General features: G+C 39.7%; 1 protein-coding gene across 2 annotated transcripts in view; it reads left to right on the top strand.

Moving 5' to 3' along the window:
• The window catches only part of LOC126715964 (probable sodium/metabolite cotransporter BASS1, chloroplastic), a 67492-nt gene that overhangs the window by 2303 nt on the left and 45154 nt on the right, over positions 1–20035 (top strand). The gene's annotated exons all lie outside the window — the stretch shown is intronic.

The raw sequence follows: 20035 nt of genomic DNA, 5'->3' as shown, positions 1-20035 counted from the left end.
TAAAGAGCATTGGGCCCTACAATGAAAGCCTGGGTCTCACAACTCTAGAACACTCACCAGATATAATAAAATTTAGGTCTTCTGGAGGTGAATTGTTAGCCAATAGCCCAAGCAAATGGTTGAGAGTAGTATTAGCCAACGATTTGGCACAAAAGAGCCCTTGTCCATGCATATTATGGGATTTAAGCTCTCCCTATCATTTAACAAAAGTTCCTGAGGCCTTGACCATTCTCCAACTCATACAAGAATCACAAACTTCCATGATTACTATATTAACCCCACCTCATAATCTTATTCAACAAGAGTCTTCTGCATCTAGTTGTCTCTTAAGAGTACCAACCTGTTTTTTGTTATTTTTCATGGCTTATTTTCAAGTAGATATATTCTTTTACAAATGGGCTTTTAATAAAATTTAAACCATAGCATCAGGCATTGTGTTAGGGTCACCTTCAGCTACTATAGAAGTGTACAGATATCTGTATAATTATGAGTATAAAATCAAGCTGTTAGAGTTCTACAAGATTGTGAACTTTATTGTTGGGCATAACATTTGCCATTTGAAGAAGTTTACCGATGTTTGTACCCATGCTTTTAAGGTATGAACCACAATTTCAACTTTTAGCCCAACTAATGCTTGTTCCAAATGTTTGGGATCATCTAGTCCTCTCTATGTCCTTAATTTCCTGTAGGATTCCAATGTTAAGTTCAATGGATGGTGGGGAAATAATACTATATATTGTGACAAACACATGCATCACAAGGAAAATTGATGTTTATCGTTATCCCGTTTGTTTACCGAGTATTAATGTCATAAAGCGGCAAAGCATTCCTGTGATAGAACTGATATTAATCTTACAATTTTTTGAATTTATGAATACTTTTCTTCACAGTTCTAAACATAGGGTGGCAAAGCTTCTATTATGGATCTCAAATTATAGTGGGCTTACATATCTCTGACTTGATGGATACACATCTCTGTCAATTCTTCTTGGGAGTGCATGTTTAGCTAGGTATCTTACAAATAGAAGTAGAGTGGAAACTAAAGATGTATTTTCAAGTGGCTTATATATCTATACAACTAAAATACTTTTTCCCCCCTTTGCTCAATCTTGAGCATATGTTATGTAAAGTAGTGGAATATGATATACTTTCCCACAGTTAGTTTATATTGTTTCTGAACTTCTTATATTTTGAGTATGATGTCAATCTGAAACATAGGTAACATCTGGTCCAGGCAGGAAACTTAGGTAGAGTTGCCATCCTTATTTGTCCGAATTCCAATTTAAATTGGAATTATGTTGAACAATTAACCTCTTTCTTTTAGAGAGCAAGATCTGACAATTTTCTCAAACAAGTAGGGTGGTGAGCTCAGTTTGCTGCTTTGATAGCTTGCAATCATAGGGATGGTTATAATTTATACAAGTTCATTTTAAAAGACTTAAATCCACTACATGATTTTATTTTAGTAGTAGCAGCCCCACCCCCCCCCCCCCCCCCCCCACACCCCCCCTCCCTCCTCGCTTTCTAGATCTAGATACTTAGAAGCTTGACAAACTGATTGTAGTGTTGTTGAAGCCAAATGAATTGAGAATCCGTTATAATTTGGTAATTTAGTTAAATGGACGGGGATTTTATTTCTAATTGATATGGAAAGTTAAATAAATTACAAAATGGATCATGTGACTCCGCCACACGCACCTTGACGCTCGTTCTCCTTGCCCTCCTCGCCCTCTCATGCTTCCTCGCTTCCTTCACCGACAGTGTCAAGCCCTCGGATGGACAAGTCTACTATGGCCTTGCCACCTCCAAAGGGTTGTGGCTGTGTGATTGTCCAGACCTTACTTCTAAAGCCTCGGCAGCAGCTGATGTAAATAAGAAAAGAGAGTTTCGCGATTGGCTTCATGCAGTTTTATTTGTATTGGTGTTTGGTGCTGTGGCTTTGAGAGATAAGAATGTTGTGCAATGCTTTTACCCAACGCCTGGGAAGGAGACTCAAGAGGTTCTAAACATTGTTCCAATTGGTATTGGGATCATTTGCAGCTTGTTGTTTACAGTAATTCCCACCACAAGGCATGGCATTGGTTACCCTGTTACACCTGGCAAATAATTCTTCATTTTTTTTCTATAATTATTTTTATTTTCTTGACCATGTTAATTTTGTATACTTGCTTTAGTTGGAAGAAAGTGTAAGAGATACGATTACTTTGTTTCGTTAACAACATTAAAAATTAGTTCAACTAATTGAATTTCGTTAAGTGTTCTTGTCCTTGTTTTATTATATTTTTGTCCTTCATAAGTACTTAGGCTTTTTTAGACTTTGAGTTACTTTGTTTATGGTCAACTAGGAACGTGGGGGAAAAGAAATAATTAAATTGCATTTTGTTTGCCTGTAACAAATTAAAAATCAGCTAACTATTCCACAAGGAAATTATCAGTCAAAATAATGAGATGATACACCTCCACATTAATCGGGTCAAATGTTGTCTACAACACACATTTTCATTTTTTTAAATGATAAATTAGTTCCCACTTCCCGGTTCAATTTATTATTTAATGAGCCACTTGTCAATTTTTTACTAGTAAAAATAAAATCTTTCTTAATGCATTTCTTGCTACAATTAACAATGTTTAGAGGCATAACATTTTTTGTAATATTTTCACAAATGTTGATATGGTTTTTTGTGATTGGAGTATCAGCACTTTTATCTGAATTTACTATTGACATTACTTTTATTATACACCAATTATATTAGACTATATCAATAAATGTGAAGAAAATAGAATTGATGTCCTTAAAAGTTAAAACTTCTTGAAGTATTTTTGTGTTACTTGAATCATTGGAGGAAGCTGAAGACTAATAAGAGTATGCATTATCATGCAGTACAAGAAAGGGGTTATTCTTATCCAACCCCACATGAAGAAGCAGTTTCTGTAGCTTCAATGGCAACAGAATCTAGTGACAAAGAATCTCAAGGCACAAGCTTTGGCAGTACTACTGATTCTCAATACAATCCTAGTGATGTAGAAACCGATAGTACAAGCTCTAGTGGTACTGATGATTCAAACAACGATGTGGCACATAGCCATAGTGAATGTGATGTTGCAAGCTCAAGTGAAAATGATTTTCATAACACAACTTCATTTGGTGGTGATTTACGTGAGAAATCCAAGAGAGCAATTAGGAGACCATCCTACCTAAAAGATTACCTTCTCTATCAATAGATGGAATTTACTAGTTTCATGCTATGTTCTTTAGATCCTTTGCCTTTTGCACCAACCAAATAATTCTTCTTCTTTTTTTTTTCTACCCTTTGATTTTTTGGAAGGGTTGTACATCATCATACTCAAGGCATATTATTGTACATATTTAAACCTATCAATTTTTAATGGAAAAATAACCCTTTTAATTATTTTTAGAAAGGGAAGTTCTATATATCATCTTCCTTGCTTTTGTTTGTTTAGTTTAAATGAAAGAAAGTGAAGGAAACAGAATTGTTTGTTTTAGTAAAAAAAAATTAATTAATTAAATCATTTTGTTTCTCCCAGAATCTAGATGTTGTCCTTTTTAAAAAAAATTTAATTTAAAATCCATTTACAAATTTTGGACTGTTTGTAGTAAATTAGAATCTTGATTCGATATTCTATGACGAGCGGAAAAGAATTGCATCTTACAATTAGGACCAATTCTAACGGATGAAATTTTAGCTAAATCGTTGAATACAACAAACAGTGTTTTTTTTTTTTTTTTTTTTTTTTTTAAAGAAGATAGAAACAGTTAAAATAACTAAATAATACTGAATGACTTGAAAAGTAGAGTTGTCCATATGTTAAAAAATATGACAATAAATTTTGTTTTTAGTCTAAAATTGGGAAAAAATAATAACTAGTCGTCGAGTAAAAGCTATAAAGATCATCACATTCAGCATATCAATTCTTCTTCATAAAATGATAAAAGCATGCTATCTAGTTAGGTGATTGTGAATATTCAAGGGAAAAAAGTTGGGTGATTGTGAAAGAACAAAATTTGCTCCTATTTGTTGCTATCTACTTTGGATTCTTTGAACACAAATTTCACTCCCTATGTAATTTTTTATATTGAAAATTAAAAGAATTGCATTTTCCAATAGTACTCTTCACACATATAAGATGAAATATGTTTAACCTAACAAATCACGATTTCATAATTTTTGCATATTACAATAAACCTACTATTAAAGTGAATATGTAGTTGGGATCCAAAATTTAATTATCTAAGAATTAAAGAATTATCTTCTCCAATAAAAAATTGGATCAATTATGATATTTCTATTTCTATATATAAACAATTCATATGAACTTGAATCAAAATTTATTCTTGATACCTTGGAGAAAAAAAAAAATAGAAGCAATACTTTTCTCCAATTTTTTACTATATTCTATTATTAAAAATATTGGTTGACTTAGGTTTGATTTTAAAGGTGATTCCAGACTTTGCGGAAAACATGCAACAGTTATGTGAGCTTTATTTAAATGGGACTGCAATTAAAAAACTGCCTTCGTCAATTGGAAATTTGAGAAATCTTGCTATGTTGGATCTGAGGGACTGCAAACACAGAAAGATTGGACCAGAATCTTTTGTTGGATGGCATTTGAAACCAATTGTGCCTCCTAGCATAAATCAACTACTTTGGGAGGGAGTCGAGGTAGTTTAGTTTCCTCAATGCTTTTATATTAATTATTATTTAAAAAAAAATTAAATTCTATAGTGAATTGAAGCTAATTATTCTAACTTGCTTTTCCAAACAGATTTTGAACAATTTAACAATCATCAAACTCAGTCATTCCCAAAACCTAAGAAACACCCCAAATCTCACAGGGATTCCAAATCTGCAGAAAATATATCTTGAAGGTTGTACAAATTTGATTGAGGTTCACTCATCCGTTGCTGTCCTCAAAAGGCTTATTTTTATGGATCTGAAAGATTGCATTCGTCTTAGAAGTCTTCCCAGCAGGATTGCAACAGAATCTCTTGAGATTCTTATTCTTTCTGGTTGCTCCAATGTCAAGGTGATTCTAGACTTTGTAGAAAACATGCAACAGTTTTTTTTTTTTTTTTTTTTTGAGGTAATAGATAGAAATATTATTGAATGAAGAAAGCAGTATACAAAATAAGTATATAAGCCCTGTTCAGGCACATCCGAAACAGGGGAAGTTTTAACCCCTAATTACAAATATCACAACAAGCCTAAGAAATGATCTTCACCGTGAGACATCTGATTAGCTCTCTCCACTATTCCTTTGTGCGTTGTTGAGGTTTTGGTATTCCTGCAAGAACCCAACAGCCCCTGCCAAGATGGCTTTGGGATGGGGTTGAAGTCTCTCAAAATATACTCTATTCCGTGCATTCCAAATTCCCCAAGACACCACTGCCCATATTTCTAGTTCCTCCATAGAAAGTCTCTATACCAACGTTTTGAACAGCAAGAAGAAGTCATTGGCTTCGTTTGGGCATTTCTGGATTTTCCCCGGACATAAAGTGAGCTTTATTTAAATGGGGCTGCAATTAAGGAGCTGCCTTCATCAATTGAGCATTTGACTGGTCTTACAGTAGTGGATCTGAGCCATTGCAAAAATCTTTTGTATCTTCCACACACCATCATTAGATTGAATCTCTTAGAGAACTCTATGTTTTTGGATGTTCAAAATTAGCAAAATTTGAAGATCATGAGACTGCCTCCACCCATGAACCTGAAATTGAGCTAATTTCTTCAAAAACACCAGTCTCCTCACATGCACATGAAACGAAAGATGTGGAGATTTCTTCTGGAGCAGAAACTGAGAGTGTGTTTTTTCAAATTAAAGGAGAAAGTCAGATGTCTAAATTGACAATGCATGTTAAGGAGCCAATTGAGCATATGAGAAGGAAAATATTATATTTATAGTGGTTGATTTAGGTTTGATTTTTCTGGGCATATGTTCTCATAGAAGTCCTTAAGTAATCAAAAATCCTAACTTGTGGATCCGTTTTGTGTTTTGATTTTGAAAGAAAACGTGTTAGAGTAACGGTAGACAGAGAGGTGGGTTATTATGGAGCAGTAACGGATTGAACCTTGGGTGGGTAAAGTATCAAAATTGAAACCACGGGTAGGCAAGTCAAATTAGAGGCAAACCACAGGTAAGCAAAGTGTAATTATCCCTTTTATTATAGTGTTAAAAAGGCTAAAATATTGTCGAGAGGATCATATTCAAGCTTATTTTAATTGGATGAAAAAAATATTATTGAGCCAAGGATTCAGATTTTTATTATAATGGATCATAACAAAATTATTTTTAAAATATTATACATAATTCTTTTATTTTTTGGCCTGTTCAGGGGTTCATTTGTACCACCTAAGTTCAGGTGGCGCCACCCCTGCAATTATTTTCATTTAGCAAAAGCATTGAATTCAGAAAATGCATGCATATATCTCAATAAGTTAAACCCAAAATTTTAAGTTACCCTCATATTGGATTTCCAAGGTACACATTCCTGGTTTCTGAGGAAATGTTTGTTGAAAGACGACTCTAAACTACAATTATTGCATGGTTCTGTACTCGACTTGCTATTCCACATGCAAACTTTGTCCAATGTGGTCCACCACCTAATCATGATCCTATACGTGGTTGATAATACAATTGTGGCCCTTATCCTTTTGATAATCATAGTGTGTAGTCATTTGGCTAAATTCTATGACAAAAGTTTTCTTATAATTAAAGGAAAATTCTTAATTTATAATGTATTAGCAATTTAAAATTTATATTGTAGACTAAAGAAATGCTTACATTATTATACATACTAGCTTGTAACATCATGCATACGCATGGATACACTTAAAGATATATAATAAAACACATAATATAATTCCTATATATATAATTTAAATACTATTGATAGTTATTTTTATTGTAGGGACACAATTTGGGGCCTAAGCCCAAAAATGTATGGAGTCTTGGTCCAAGAGGCCCAACACAATGAATTTGTAGAGAATGAGTTGAAGAACTAGGGCCTAATGAGTTGTACAACGGCAAGTCTTAAATTAAATGACAGTTAAGCACAAATAAGAGATATTGATGTCAATGGACTTTAAGTCCGAGGAGGTTACAATTGTGTATGCTGATTACAGTTGGATATTGAGACAACTTAGGTTGCTACAATGTTCTCTCTCTCTCTCTTCCCCCCTCCTCCCAATCTTATGGGGATCTCTCACATTATATACCCCTCTTTGAGCCATCTTGATCCTACACTTGTTGATCATCTAAGTTCCCACTTAAGTGTCCGTCCCATCAGACACCCCCCTTCAGCCTTTTGTGAGTTGTGGTAGCCAAGCCAGTATTGTTCAGAGGTCCTCTCCACATAAATGCGGCCAGAAAAGTGGCTGCAATGCATTTAATGCGGTGGTAGCAGTTTTTCCTTAGATATTTTGTGTTTCCTTCTTCCCCGTATGTTTATGTGGCATATTCCTATCACTAGGGCCTTTCGGAGGGGCCTTCTAATGGCTAGAGTTACGCATTTGAGCTACATCCATCTCATCCGAGGAGGTATTCCTCCTCGGATCATCTTTCATGTATTCCCTGTTTATGAGACTTTAATTGGGAGTCCCTTTAACAACCTTTTTACTTTCCTCGGACTTGTCAATGGTCTCGGGTCCTAAAACCCAATATATGATTTGGGCCCTTTACCCCCATAATAGCCTATCAAAATTCCAGTTTTTCCCTCTTATTAGAGGAGAAAAAGGTGGGATTTTGATATTTAAGGGATAAGACCCACTAATTCTTTGATTTATACGTGTGGGAGCACGGTTTTACGCGCTTCATAATTGTTACTGACACTTTGTAGCCCACGAGGCGTCATTAATTACTCCAGGGGACTTTATGTCCCCCACATCCAACGGTGAGGCGCTAATCTAACGGTTGACATTTCCCTAGAATTTTGAGCGAGAGTATTCCCACTTATTTTCCTCCTTTATATAAAGCCCTGAAGGAAATCATTTTCCTCTTTTCTTCAAAAAACCTTCAAGTGCTTCAGAGAACTCTAGTGCCTCGTCTCACAAAACATTCTAAGTTCCTGAGTCCTCATAGCCGTTTCTTGTAAGGATTCTTTGCGAATCTTTTTGAAAGTTTAAGAGACTTAGTATTCATGTTCCCGTAAGTCTTTCATTTCTTTATATTATTATTTTTTATCCTCGGCCTTCTTCCTCAGCCTTTTTCTTTTATAAGCCTTTCTCTGTGTCATTTCTAGTCACTTAGATGGGTAGGTTCAAGCACCTAGTAGATTCGCCGGCCTGTATGGAAGGTTTTAGGGCCAGATACCATATCCCATAGGGGTGGGTTTATAATATTGCCCTTTGGACCAAATACTAACTAACAGAGAGACGGGCTAGGTCGTCATTCCTATGATCACTTTTATAGAGGGAAGAATGATGCTTCCCATGGGTAGGATAACCAGAGACTACTTGCTTAACCATAGGTTAACCCCCTATCAGTGCACCGCTAATATGTTCCAAGTTTTAGGGTGCATAGATGCTCTAAACGACCAGATGAATCTCAGCTTTACATGGCACGATGTAGCTCACTTGTATGAGTGCCACTCCCTTTCCGAGTTATATTACCTAAAATCTTGGTCCGACGAGGTGAGGCTGATATCTTGCCTTCCTAAGTCCAACAAAGGCTTGAAGGACGATTATCTGGTCATTTCCGGGGAATGGCATGATGGTCTTCACTGCCTAGTTAGGGCAGGAACACCAGGTGGGGTACTCTAGGATCAAATCCCTCGGTTGGGATCTTAGTCTTCTGAGCTTTCCCTTTACTTGTTTTAGTTATTTGTTCTCCCGGACTAACCACAACCTCCCTTTTGGATGTTTTGCAGTCAAAGAACACGTCACCTCGAGGATCAGTTTGGTCAACGTTCAAGCTCTCAACTACCTCCTAAGGCCGGAGATTTTCATAAGTGAAGACGGGCAGTTGCAGGCCGTTTATCTCATTTTGGAGTACGAGCCGCTGTCCCGTATCATCCAGGACGTAGGCCAGGCAATAAGGGCCGAGAGTTCTAGGTTGGCTCGGATTGACGTTTCCAAGCTGGGATTCTTAGCTTGGAGAGACATACCACCCGTTCAGCTGCCCACTTAACGTGTTCTTCAAGCGGTTGCCACTCCAAGAGAGGAGATTGATTCTACTCACTCATCCCTCAAAGCCGAGATCGATCATTTCCGCTTTAACGAGGAGGGTGAGGTGCCGATAAGGCCAGTAGAGCTCTCGAACTCTAATGCAAATCTTGATCGATTCTCCGCGGCATATTCTCCGAGGCTGATAGTTGCTCAGATTGATACCAGCCAAGAGATTGAAGAAGAAAGCATGGATCTGAAGTAGAGGTCTGGTTTAAAGGGCCTAATGGCCAATAGGAACAATGGGCAATCCTCCAAGGATGCCCCTAAGGTACAGGTTCCTGCCAGCCTCCCTCTTCCTCCTCCTCTTCCCACTAACCTCGGGTTGCAGGCCAATCCGAATCTGAGGAGGAAAAGGCCGGTTGATGACTTGGAGGAGGGTGAGGTCGGACCTCAGCAGGCCAAGTAGCAGAAGAAGGCCAAAGAGCCTAAAGATAAAAGGGCCAAGTCAATGGACAGCCGAGATGAGGCTGCAGTCCGAAGGGGGCAGCGTACTTGGTCCCCTCGGCTTGAGTTATATGGCACTTCCATTTCCTGGGACGCGATGCTTTGGGAGTCCTAGAGGGGACAGGCGGCATACCTCGCCGAGGCTTTGCAGCAGCCCCTTCTCCTGCCCCAGGACATGGATGGGCTTAGGAATACAAGGCAGTCTGACCTCTTCATGTCATTGAAGAGAGACCTTGCAATGGTAAACCAAAAAATCCTTCATCGTTCAAATTCATGATTCTATGTTCATTTACTTGTTGCCTATGTTTTGATGATTCTTCCACTACCTTTATGCAGGTTACCCAACAAATCTACATGGCCGAGGAATGGGTTAAGAACTCTCGAAAGGAGGTGAAAGTTGAGGTTCAATCCCACCTCGTGGCTAAAAAAGCTGCCAGAGCCCTTAGACTGGAGAAGGAGAGCCTGGCCGAGAAGGTCAAAGAGGCTATCCAGACCCGAGATAGCACCGAGGCAGACCTTAAGACCACGGAGAGGCAAGCTGAGGACATGCACCAGAAGCTGCATATAATGGAAATAAACTTGGCCACCAAGAAGCAAGCAATCCTAGACCTCAAGACGCAACTGCAGCAAGCCAAGGAGGCGGCTCGGGTGGCTAGGGAAGCAGTTGAGGCTACAGTGAAGGCCTCTTATGAGCGTGGGGTTCAGGACACATAGACCAGGCTGACTGAGGAGGTGGTTGTGGTTTGCAGGGACTACTGCACCGAGTCCTAGGGAGTGGCAATGGACCGGGCAGGAGTCCCTGCAGACTCTAAGCTTTGGAGGGCCGAGAATATCTTCTTCCCAGAGGATATTTGAGAGATTCCTGATTCGGACCCTCCTGCTGAGATGCTCCTTCCCGCCCAGGTCGTCCTTCCTGACACCAGCGTTCCTGGTGAGGCAAGAGTGGACAAGGAGGCTCAGCCACCAACAAAGGACAAGCCATCCGAGGACTCCCTCACAATCAGAGATGTCGTCTCGCAGGCCAAGGATGCTGAGTCTAAATCCAAATCTGAAGGTGCTCATCCCGAGGCTGCTGACCCCATGAAAGGTCCACCTAAGGACAAGGCCTAGAATTCTAGGTGTAGGGTTTTCTTTTGCTTTTTTTGTTTTTCATTTCTTTGGCCTTTGCCAGTGCTTGTAAGATAACTTTTCTTTAAGTTAATTAATGAACTTCTTTTCTATTTTTGGGTCTTTATTTTCATTGCTTTTAACTTTATTGTCATTATGAATGGGCTTGGACTGTTGCTGCCACATTTCTAATAGTAATTCATTATTCCTATTTCAAAAAATATATCTAAGTGTGAACAAGAGAGAGAGATTTTACATTCGTGATACGAATTAACTCTTACATAGTGAGTATTAGACTTGAGGAGCGTAAGAGATATCCCTCGTATCTTGCGTTCTGTCTAAGTAATTAATTTCCCCTAAGCCTGTGGTCCGAGAAGCCATGCAGGGCTTAAGTTCTGTTTAATACTTGAATAAATGTCTAAGTAATTAATTTCTCCTAAGCCTGTGGTCCGAGGAGCCATACAGGGCTTAGGTTTTGTTTAATACTTGAGTAGATGTCAAAAGTTATTAATTTCCCCTAAGCCTATGGTCCGAGGAGCCATGCAGGGCTTAAGTTTTGTTTAATACTTGAGTAGATGTCAAAAGTTATTAATTTCCCTTAAGCCTGTGGTCCGAGGAGCCATGCGGGACTTAGGTTCTGTTTAATACTTGAGTAAATGTCAAAAGTTATTAATTTCCCCTAAGCTTGTGGTCCGAGGAGCCATACGAGACTTAGGTTATGTTTAATACTTGAGTAGATGTCAAAAGTTATCAATTTCCCCTAAGCTTGTGGTACGAGGAGCCACATGGGACTTAGGTTCTATTTAATACTTGAATAAATATCTAAGTAATTAATTTCCTCTAAGTCTGTGGTCCAAGGAGCCACGCGGGACTTAAGTTCTGTTTAATACTTAAATAAATGAGAGACAAAAAGCACAAGGGCTTTATGCAACAAAAGAATTTATGGAGAAAGGAAACTTTCATTAATAATAGTACATTTTTAGGTTGTTTACATTCCAAGGGCATGGTATTACATGCTCATCTAAATCTTCTAGAAAATACGCCCCAATGCCAGCCACTAAGGTGATACGATATGGTCCTTCCTAATTTGGCCCAAGCTTTCCCCATGCTGGATTTTTTGCAATGCCCAGAACTTTCCTCAACACTAAGTCCCCAGGCATTAGTGGCCTTAGCTTTACTTTAGCATCATAACCTTACTTAAGCTTGTGTTGGTAGTAGGACAGTTGGACCATTACCCTTTTCCTTCTTTCTTCGATAAGGTCTAAGCTTTTTTCTAGTAGCTCATTGTTGCTGCTCGGACAGAATGAGCTGGTTTTTAGCGTTGGAAAGCTCGTTTCTAGAGGAATAACAGCCTCGGCCCCGTAAGTCATTGAAAAGGGAGTTTCTCCTGTTGACCTTCGGGGTGTGGTTCGATATGTCCACAAGACATGCGACAATTCTTCCACCCATCTTCCCTTCGCGTCATCTAACCTCTTCTTAAGTCCGTTCACTATGACCTTGTTAACAGCCTCGGCTTGCCCATTCCCCTGGAGGTAGGCTGGGATAGAATATCTATTCGTAATTCCCAATTCGCAATAGTACCTTCTGAAGGCCTTACTATCGAACTGAAGACTATTGTCCGAGATGAGGGTGTAAGGGACTCTGAAACGGGTAACAATGTTTTTCTAGATGAACCTTTTGACATCCATCTGATATTCGCTAAAGGTTTAGCTTCAACCCATTTAGTGAAGTAATTAGTGCCGACAAGCAGATACCTTTTGTTCCCCGCTGCTTTGGGAAAAGGCCCGACAATATCCAAGCCCCACTAAGCGAATGGCTATGGGCTGGATAGTGGATTGAGGATCCCTCCTGGTTGATGTATGTTTGGTACAAATTTCTGACACTGGTCACACTTCTTCATGTATTTGTGTGCTTCTTTCTGCATGTTCGGCCACCAGTAGCCTTGGGTGATGGCCCTATGAGATAAGTACTTGCCTCCCATGTGGCTTCCATAAATCCATTCGTGTAACTCCTCCAAGATTAGTTCTGAGGCCTCAGGGTGTACGCAGAGTAAGTATGGTCCAAAAAAGGAGCGTTTATACAGCTTCTGGTCCTCGGATAGCTAGAACTGAGAAGCGTTTCTCCGTATCTTGTCAGCTTCAGTCTTCTCTTCGGGCGAAATGTCTTCCTTTAGAAATAGTACTAGAGGGTCCATCCAGCTAGGTCCCACTCTGACATGGTGGACATGGATCACTTCTCTCTTCGTCACTAAGGGTTTGTATAAATCTTCCACAAGGATGACTTGGGGCAAACTTTGAGTCGAAGAGGTGGCAAGCATGGCCAAGGAGTCGGCATGTGTGTTTCCACTTCTAGGGATGTGCAGTAAGCTAAAAGAATCGAAGTGTGATTGTAAGCATTTAGCTTGGTCTAAGTAGTCTTGCATTCTTTCGTCTCTTACTTCAAACTCCCCATTTACTTGGCCAACGACCAATCTAAAGTCCAAGAACATGTTTACTGCTCTTCCGCACAGTTTCTGAACCATGGACATTCCCTCCAGAAGGGCTTCATATTCAGCCTCATTATTCGTGGCCAAAAAACCCAGTCTTAGTGATTTTTCAATGGTAATCCTTTCAGGGGAAATCAGGACTAGCCCCATTTCGGAGCCCCTTTGGTTTGTTGCCCCATCAACATATATTTTCCAGCATGTGGGCTCTTGTAGAGAGATTGCACTAACTGATTTTTCATCCATGCCTTGCGCCCCTGCTTCTTCTTCTAGCGAGGGTTCAGCAAATTCAGCTACCAGATCTGCGAGAACTTGGCCCTTGACGGAGGTACGAGGCATGTACTTGATGTCAAAAGCCTCTAGAATTGTGCCCCACTTAGCAACTCTCCCTGTGTAATTAGCACTACGGAGTATGGACCTGAGCGGAAGCTGGGTTAGAACGATAACTGTGTGTGCCTGGAAGTAATGGGGAAGCTTTTGTGTAGCTTGAACCACTGCTAGGATGGCCTTTTCTAGTGGTAGGTAGCGTATCTCGGCTTCATGCAATGATTTGCTCATGTAGTAGACTGGTCGTTGGACGCGTTGAGGCGCAGTTTGTGTCTTCTTAGGATTTCAAAAATGTCTCTGAGGTCTCTCACGTGCTCGAACACTACCTTACTTTTTACCACCATGTCATCTATATAGACTTCAATGCTCTTACCCAGTTGTGACTCAAACATTCTGGTCATCATTCTTTGGTAGGTGGACCCTGCGTTTTTCAGACCAAAAGGCATCACCTTGTAATGGTAGTTTCCAATGGGAATGACAAAAGCTGTCTTTTCTTGGTCGTCTGCGGCCAGTAGTATTTGATGATATCCTTGAAAGGCATCCAAAAAGCTTATCCGAGGATGACCCGCGGTTGCATCTACCAACTGATCTATCCGAGGCATAGGGAATGGATCTTTTGGGCAGGTTTTATTCAGATCCGTGAAGTCTACGCAAACTTTCCATTTTTCGCTCTTCTTTTTTACCACTACAGTATTGGCCAACCACTCGGGGTAGAAAACTTCCTTGATAGCCCCTGCTTTTTTTAGCTTCATCACTTTGTCCCTAACAGCGTTGGCATGCTCCTTCGACAGGCACCAGGGTGGTTGCTTCTTGGGAGTAACGGATGGGTTAACGTTTAAGTAGTAGCAAATGAAGCTTAGATCAATCTCTGGGGCCTTATAGGCATCCCACACAAACACGTCCATGTTTTCTCTAAGAAACTGAATTAGTTTTTCTTTCTCTTAGGAAGGTAGTTCCAAGCTGACTTGAAAGAACTTTTCTGGATCATCGCCAATGGCTACCTTTTCTAGATCTTCGCATTTTGCCTCCTTGGTTGACTCATTATCGAGCAATGCCGGGGTGGCTAATTGCTATAAGCCCCTTCCAGTAGAGGCCGAGGGCTCAGCACCGGGTTGTCGTGAGATGGTAGCCACCATGCACTGTCTGGCCATGGTCTGATTCCCCACAATCTCTTTGACCTGGCCCTCTGACGAGTACTTCACCTTCTGGTGCAGGGTAGAGGAGACAGCCCCTAGAGCATGAAGCCAAGGTCCAGCCACCATAGCTGTGTAGGGTGAATAAGCGTCAACTACAATGAAATCCACCTCTACCACGTCTGAACCGATTTGTATGGGCAATCTGATCTGGCCCCTTGGAGTAATAGTTTTTCCCTCGAAACTTACCAGAGGGGAATTTTACGCCGTTAGGTCCTCAGGTTTCAAGTTTAGTCCCTTGTACAAGTCGGAGTACATTACTTCTATAGCATTTCCCTTATCCACCAGCACTATTTTCACATCATATCCCTCAATCCTGAGTGTGACTACCAGAGCATCGTCATGGGGTTGGATGGTTCTGATCTTATCCTCGTCCAAGAATCCCAACACTGGCGAGGCTTCCTTTTTGGCCTTTTTGGACTCCTGATCGTCATCCTCGATGGAAAGCTGAACCACAGACATCACTCTGGAAGGACAAGAGCCGGTCCTTCCCGAAGCAGCAAGAATGACATTAATCATGCCAATGGGAGGTCTCAATGAGGTGTCTCTCCGAGCCTCAGGATTCGCCTGTCCTTATTGACCACTGGGATGTTGTAGGAGGTGCCTTAATTTTCCTTCTCGGACCAACTGGTCCAAGTGATTCCTCAAGTTCTTGCAGTCCTCAGTGGTGTGCCCCGGCTCTTGGTGGTATTGACAATACCGATTTTGGTTGCGCTTCATGGGGTCTCCTGTCATCTTATTTGGCCATTTGAAGAATGGTTCGTTCTTAATTTTCTCCAGAACCTGATGTACTGGATCTCGGAACACAGCGTTAACGGCCTGCGCATCGGCAGATCCGAATTGCCCTGCAAAGTCTCTCCTCGGTCGGTTGTTGTTGTTAAATCGGTCCGACCTGAAGTCCCTCCTCTCTTGAGGGACAATCTTCATCTTACCTTTTCCTAATTGCTAGTCTTCTTCAACCCTTTTATACTTGTCGATCTGGTCCATGGGTTGAAGCAGGTTGGTGATAGGCTTTCCTGTCAGGGATTTTCTTAAACCATGCTCAGTTGGGAGGCCGCTCTTGAAAGTGCTGATGGCAACGTCGTCATAGTTACCCTTTATCTCATTATACATCTCTCAGTACCTGTCCAAGTAGGCTTTCAGGGTCTCCCCTTCTTGCATGGACAAAGTCAGCAGAGAATCCAAGGACCGAGGAACCCTGCTACTCGTGATGAAGCGAGAGCCGAAGGCCTGAGTCAGCTGCTTAAAGGAACCTACAGAATTTGGCCTGAGGCCATCAAACCATCTCATCGCCATCGGTCCCAAGCTAGACGGAAATACTTTGCACATCAAAACTTCATCTTTAGAATGGACGGCCATCCTCTGGTTAAACTGACTTACGTGCTCTACGAGGTCCGTTCTGCCGTTGCACATAGTGAAAGTGGGTTGATGGAATTGCTAAGAAAGCTTAGCCCCTTCTATCTTGCGTGTGAAGGGTGACTTGGAGATTCAATCCAGGGCCTTCTTCATGGCATCTTTCACTAGGCCTTTACGGGACAAACTTTTGTGGCTGCATTCATGGTGGTGCTCTTCCTCATAAGAAAATGTCTCACTTGGTGGAGTTCTTGACTTTTGCCTATAATTGTCATCCCCTTCATCACTAGTATCTGAACTGGAGGGGGAGCGTCTCCGTTGTGCACGACGTAGTTTCTTTTTTAAGTCTTCAATCTCCTGCTGTAGGGCTTTGTTATCATCCTGCTTTTGGGATACGTGACTTTTCACCCTAAAATGGCTTCTACTTGTATGGGTAGTACTTACACTACCCTCTCGACATTTGTCTTGATTTCTTTCCCACTCGAGGTTAAGAAAGTTGTCCTGCCGTTGAGAACTTGCAGCCTCTGTTTGGTGTGGACCTGATCCCACCATGTTTAATCGTTGCACTCACTGAGACACAAATTCTTCCCAAAGACGGCGCCAATTATAGGGACACAATTTAGGGCCCAAGCCTAAAAATGTATGGAGTCTTGGTCTAGGAGGCCTAACACAATGAATTTGTAGAGAATGAGTTGAAGAACTAGGGCCTAATGAGTTGTACAGTGGCAAGTCTTGAATTAAATGATAGTTAAGCACAAATAAGAGATATTGATGTCAATGGACTTTAAGTTCGAGGAGGTTACAATTGTGTATGCTGATTACAGTTGGATATTGAGACAACTTAGGTTGCTACAGTGTTCTCTCTCTCTTCCCCCCCCCCCCCCCCTCCCAATCTCATGGGGATCTATCACATTATATAACCCTCTTTGAGCCATCTTGATCCTACACTTGTTGATCATCTGAGTTCCCACTTGAGTACCCGTCCCATCAGACACCCCCTCTTCAGCCTTCTGTGAGTTGTGGTAGCAAAGGCAGCATTATTCAGAGGTCCTCTCCACATAAATGCGGCCAGAAAAGTAGCTGTAATGCATTTAATGCGGTGATAGCAGCTTTTCCTTAGATATTTTGTGTTTCCTTCTTCCCCGTATGTTTATATGGCACATTCCTATCACTAGGGCCTTTCGGAGGGGCCCTCTAATTGCTAGAGTTGCGCATTTGAGTTACATCCATCTCATCCAAGGAGGTATTCCTCCTCGGATCATCTTTCATGTATTCCCTGTTTATGAGACTTTAATTAGGAGTCCCTTTAACAACCTTTTTCCTCTCCTCGGACTTGTCAACGATCCCGAGTGAAGCCCAAATCCCAATATATAATTTTGAGCCTTTACCCCCACATTTATATTTTGTGAACTCTTTGAAAATTTTTTTAAGGATATTATTAGGTATAAAATGTAAATTGCCCATGTTTTATTTAAGAAAAAAAATTATTGTGAAGCACTTTTTTTTTTTTACGATTCATTTATTCTAGACTCTTTGGTTTTTGTACTTAATAACTCACTTGGATGAATATTTATGATATGGTCCCACATTTGATTCTAAAATTAAAAAATAAAACTCTTTAAGAATAAATAATTTAGGACACATGGCACAAAATTGGAACTCTAATTTGGAATTTTAATTTGAGTTTCTCTCAACTTCATCTACTATTATATATATATAAATTTGTAAAAAATGTATAGTATAATTAGTTTATGATATAAAATTTACATTATTAGTACGATGTAGACTTATAATTACCCCTAATGAAATTGTTTCATTGTGAATGTTATTTAAGTTCATTTGTAACCATCTGGTGTTAAGTTGAAGTCACAAGAAAACTATATATTCATCGTGCAAGTCTAAGAATTTTGGTCAAGCAAATTGTAGAGCAGTTGAGAGAAATCAGGCAAATTCAAAATATTATAGGATATAAATTTTTTCTTGGTATTCACTCGTCACCATAGAGCAAGGAAACACCCAAAAAAAAAAAAAAAAAAACCTTAATATTTTGTAGAGAAATGCGAAAAAGAATTTCTTGAGAAAACCTTGCCAGAACCAAAAAGTCTTTCAACCTCTCCATTAATTGCCATATTGTTGACAGGACTTTACTACTAAAACACTAAAATGACCTACTATGTGTTTGGAATATTGTTTTTAAACCATTGAGATCAAGTAAAATTTTCAAACAACCTTGAATTGGCCAAGAAATTGGTTAAATGGCAGACTTATCGACTTACAGCATCAAATAACTGTGATGACACAAGGATGGATTTAGCAATTGAAAGCAAGAGAGGAAAACTAGGTTATAGTGTCTCTTTACATATATAGTGTGAGTTTGGATAGCGGAATAGCAACAAGTTTTGCGCGTTTGCATTTTTTTTCCTGGGTCCCGTGCACTGTTCATGGGACCCACCAGTATGAAATTTGGCAAAACCAACTTTAAAACTGGGTTCCATGACACTATTTATACATTTAAAAATTATTTTACTATAGTGTTTTCAGTTTTTAGCAATAAGCGGTCACTACAAAAAATGCGTTTTTGTAAAATGTGGCTACAGGTGAGACTTTGAGCCACGTTTATGAAAAACGTGGCTCCACCCTTGGACGTATAGCTGCGTTTACTAAACGCAACTATAGACCAGCTCTGAAGCCGTGTTTTCTAATAGTGAGGCTTTGTTTAGCTGGGTAGGACTTAAGCCTCGTTTTTAAAAACATGGCTACAGACCCATTCAGGGTGTTTTTTTTTTTTTTTTTTTTTTTTTTTTTTTTTTTTTTTTTTTCGAATATGTTTGGAGTTGCGTTTGATTAAATGTAGCTTCTACATGTCTGGAGCTGCGTTTGTTTAAACGCGGCTTAAACATTTAGTATAAATAAATAATAATAAAAAATCCCTCAAACTCCACATAATTGAAAAAAAACCCTAAGCTCTCGATCTCAAAAAACTCTCAAACCACTCTCAACTCTCAAGCTACCTCTGGATCCAACTCTCAACTCTCAAACTCCTTCCCTCACTTCCACCCTCTCCGAATCCCCTTCCTCCCTCTACTCTTCCCTCCTCTCCATTCCCTTCTCATTGATCAGTAACACACACACACACACACTCTCTCTCTCTCCCTCACACACACACTTTGCACTGTCTTTGTATGCAATAATAGACAATGGGTTTGATTCATTGATTTTGAGTTGGGTTTGCAAGCATTTGTCCATAGAGAAGAATCGGCGCCAACAAAGCCTTAGGTCTCTCCCTCTCTCACTCTCTCTCACTCTCAATCTCACTCAAGACACTCTTGCAAGGCTGACTAACAGTAAGTTTTTAATATTGTTTGTTTTGATTTGTGTTTTAGGGTTCCCATTTTTGGTTTAGGGTTTCGATTTTAGGTTTAGGGTTTCAATTTTCGATCTAGGGTTTCGATTTTGGGTTTAAATGGACTTTTTGAGGGACAAGCTTCATGGGATTTTGATATTTTGTTGTTTTCTTGCAGGAACAAAACAACCTCTCTCTCAATCTCACTTAGACCTCTCTCAATCTCCCCAACGGTAAGTTTTTAAAAATTATGAAAATTTTCAAATTTCATCTTTGAAATAAAATAACTTAACTAGCTCGATTAATTGTTGTTTGGGATTATTGGTGTAGGTTTTTGGGGTTGATAACACATTTAGAAGGAATTTTGATCGAGAAGAGTATTTGGAACAAGCTCGAGAGCATGAAAGACAGGTAATTTATTTTAATTATTACGTTTTCAAAGTTTTTGTTTTTCAATTTTTATTATTTTTTATACTTACATTGTGATGAAAGTAAAACACTTTCATTAGATCAACTGAATAACTCAAAGCCACGCATATAGCTGCATAACTAAGGCCTGAAAATGTTAATTTGTCTAAAACAGAAAAATTATAAGTTATCTTGT

Source organism: Quercus robur, chromosome 2 (assembly GCF_932294415.1).
Source record: "Quercus robur chromosome 2, dhQueRobu3.1, whole genome shotgun sequence".
NCBI classification, from domain to species: domain Eukaryota; kingdom Viridiplantae; phylum Streptophyta; class Magnoliopsida; order Fagales; family Fagaceae; genus Quercus; species Quercus robur.
This window is presented reverse-complemented; position numbering and strand designations above follow the sequence as displayed.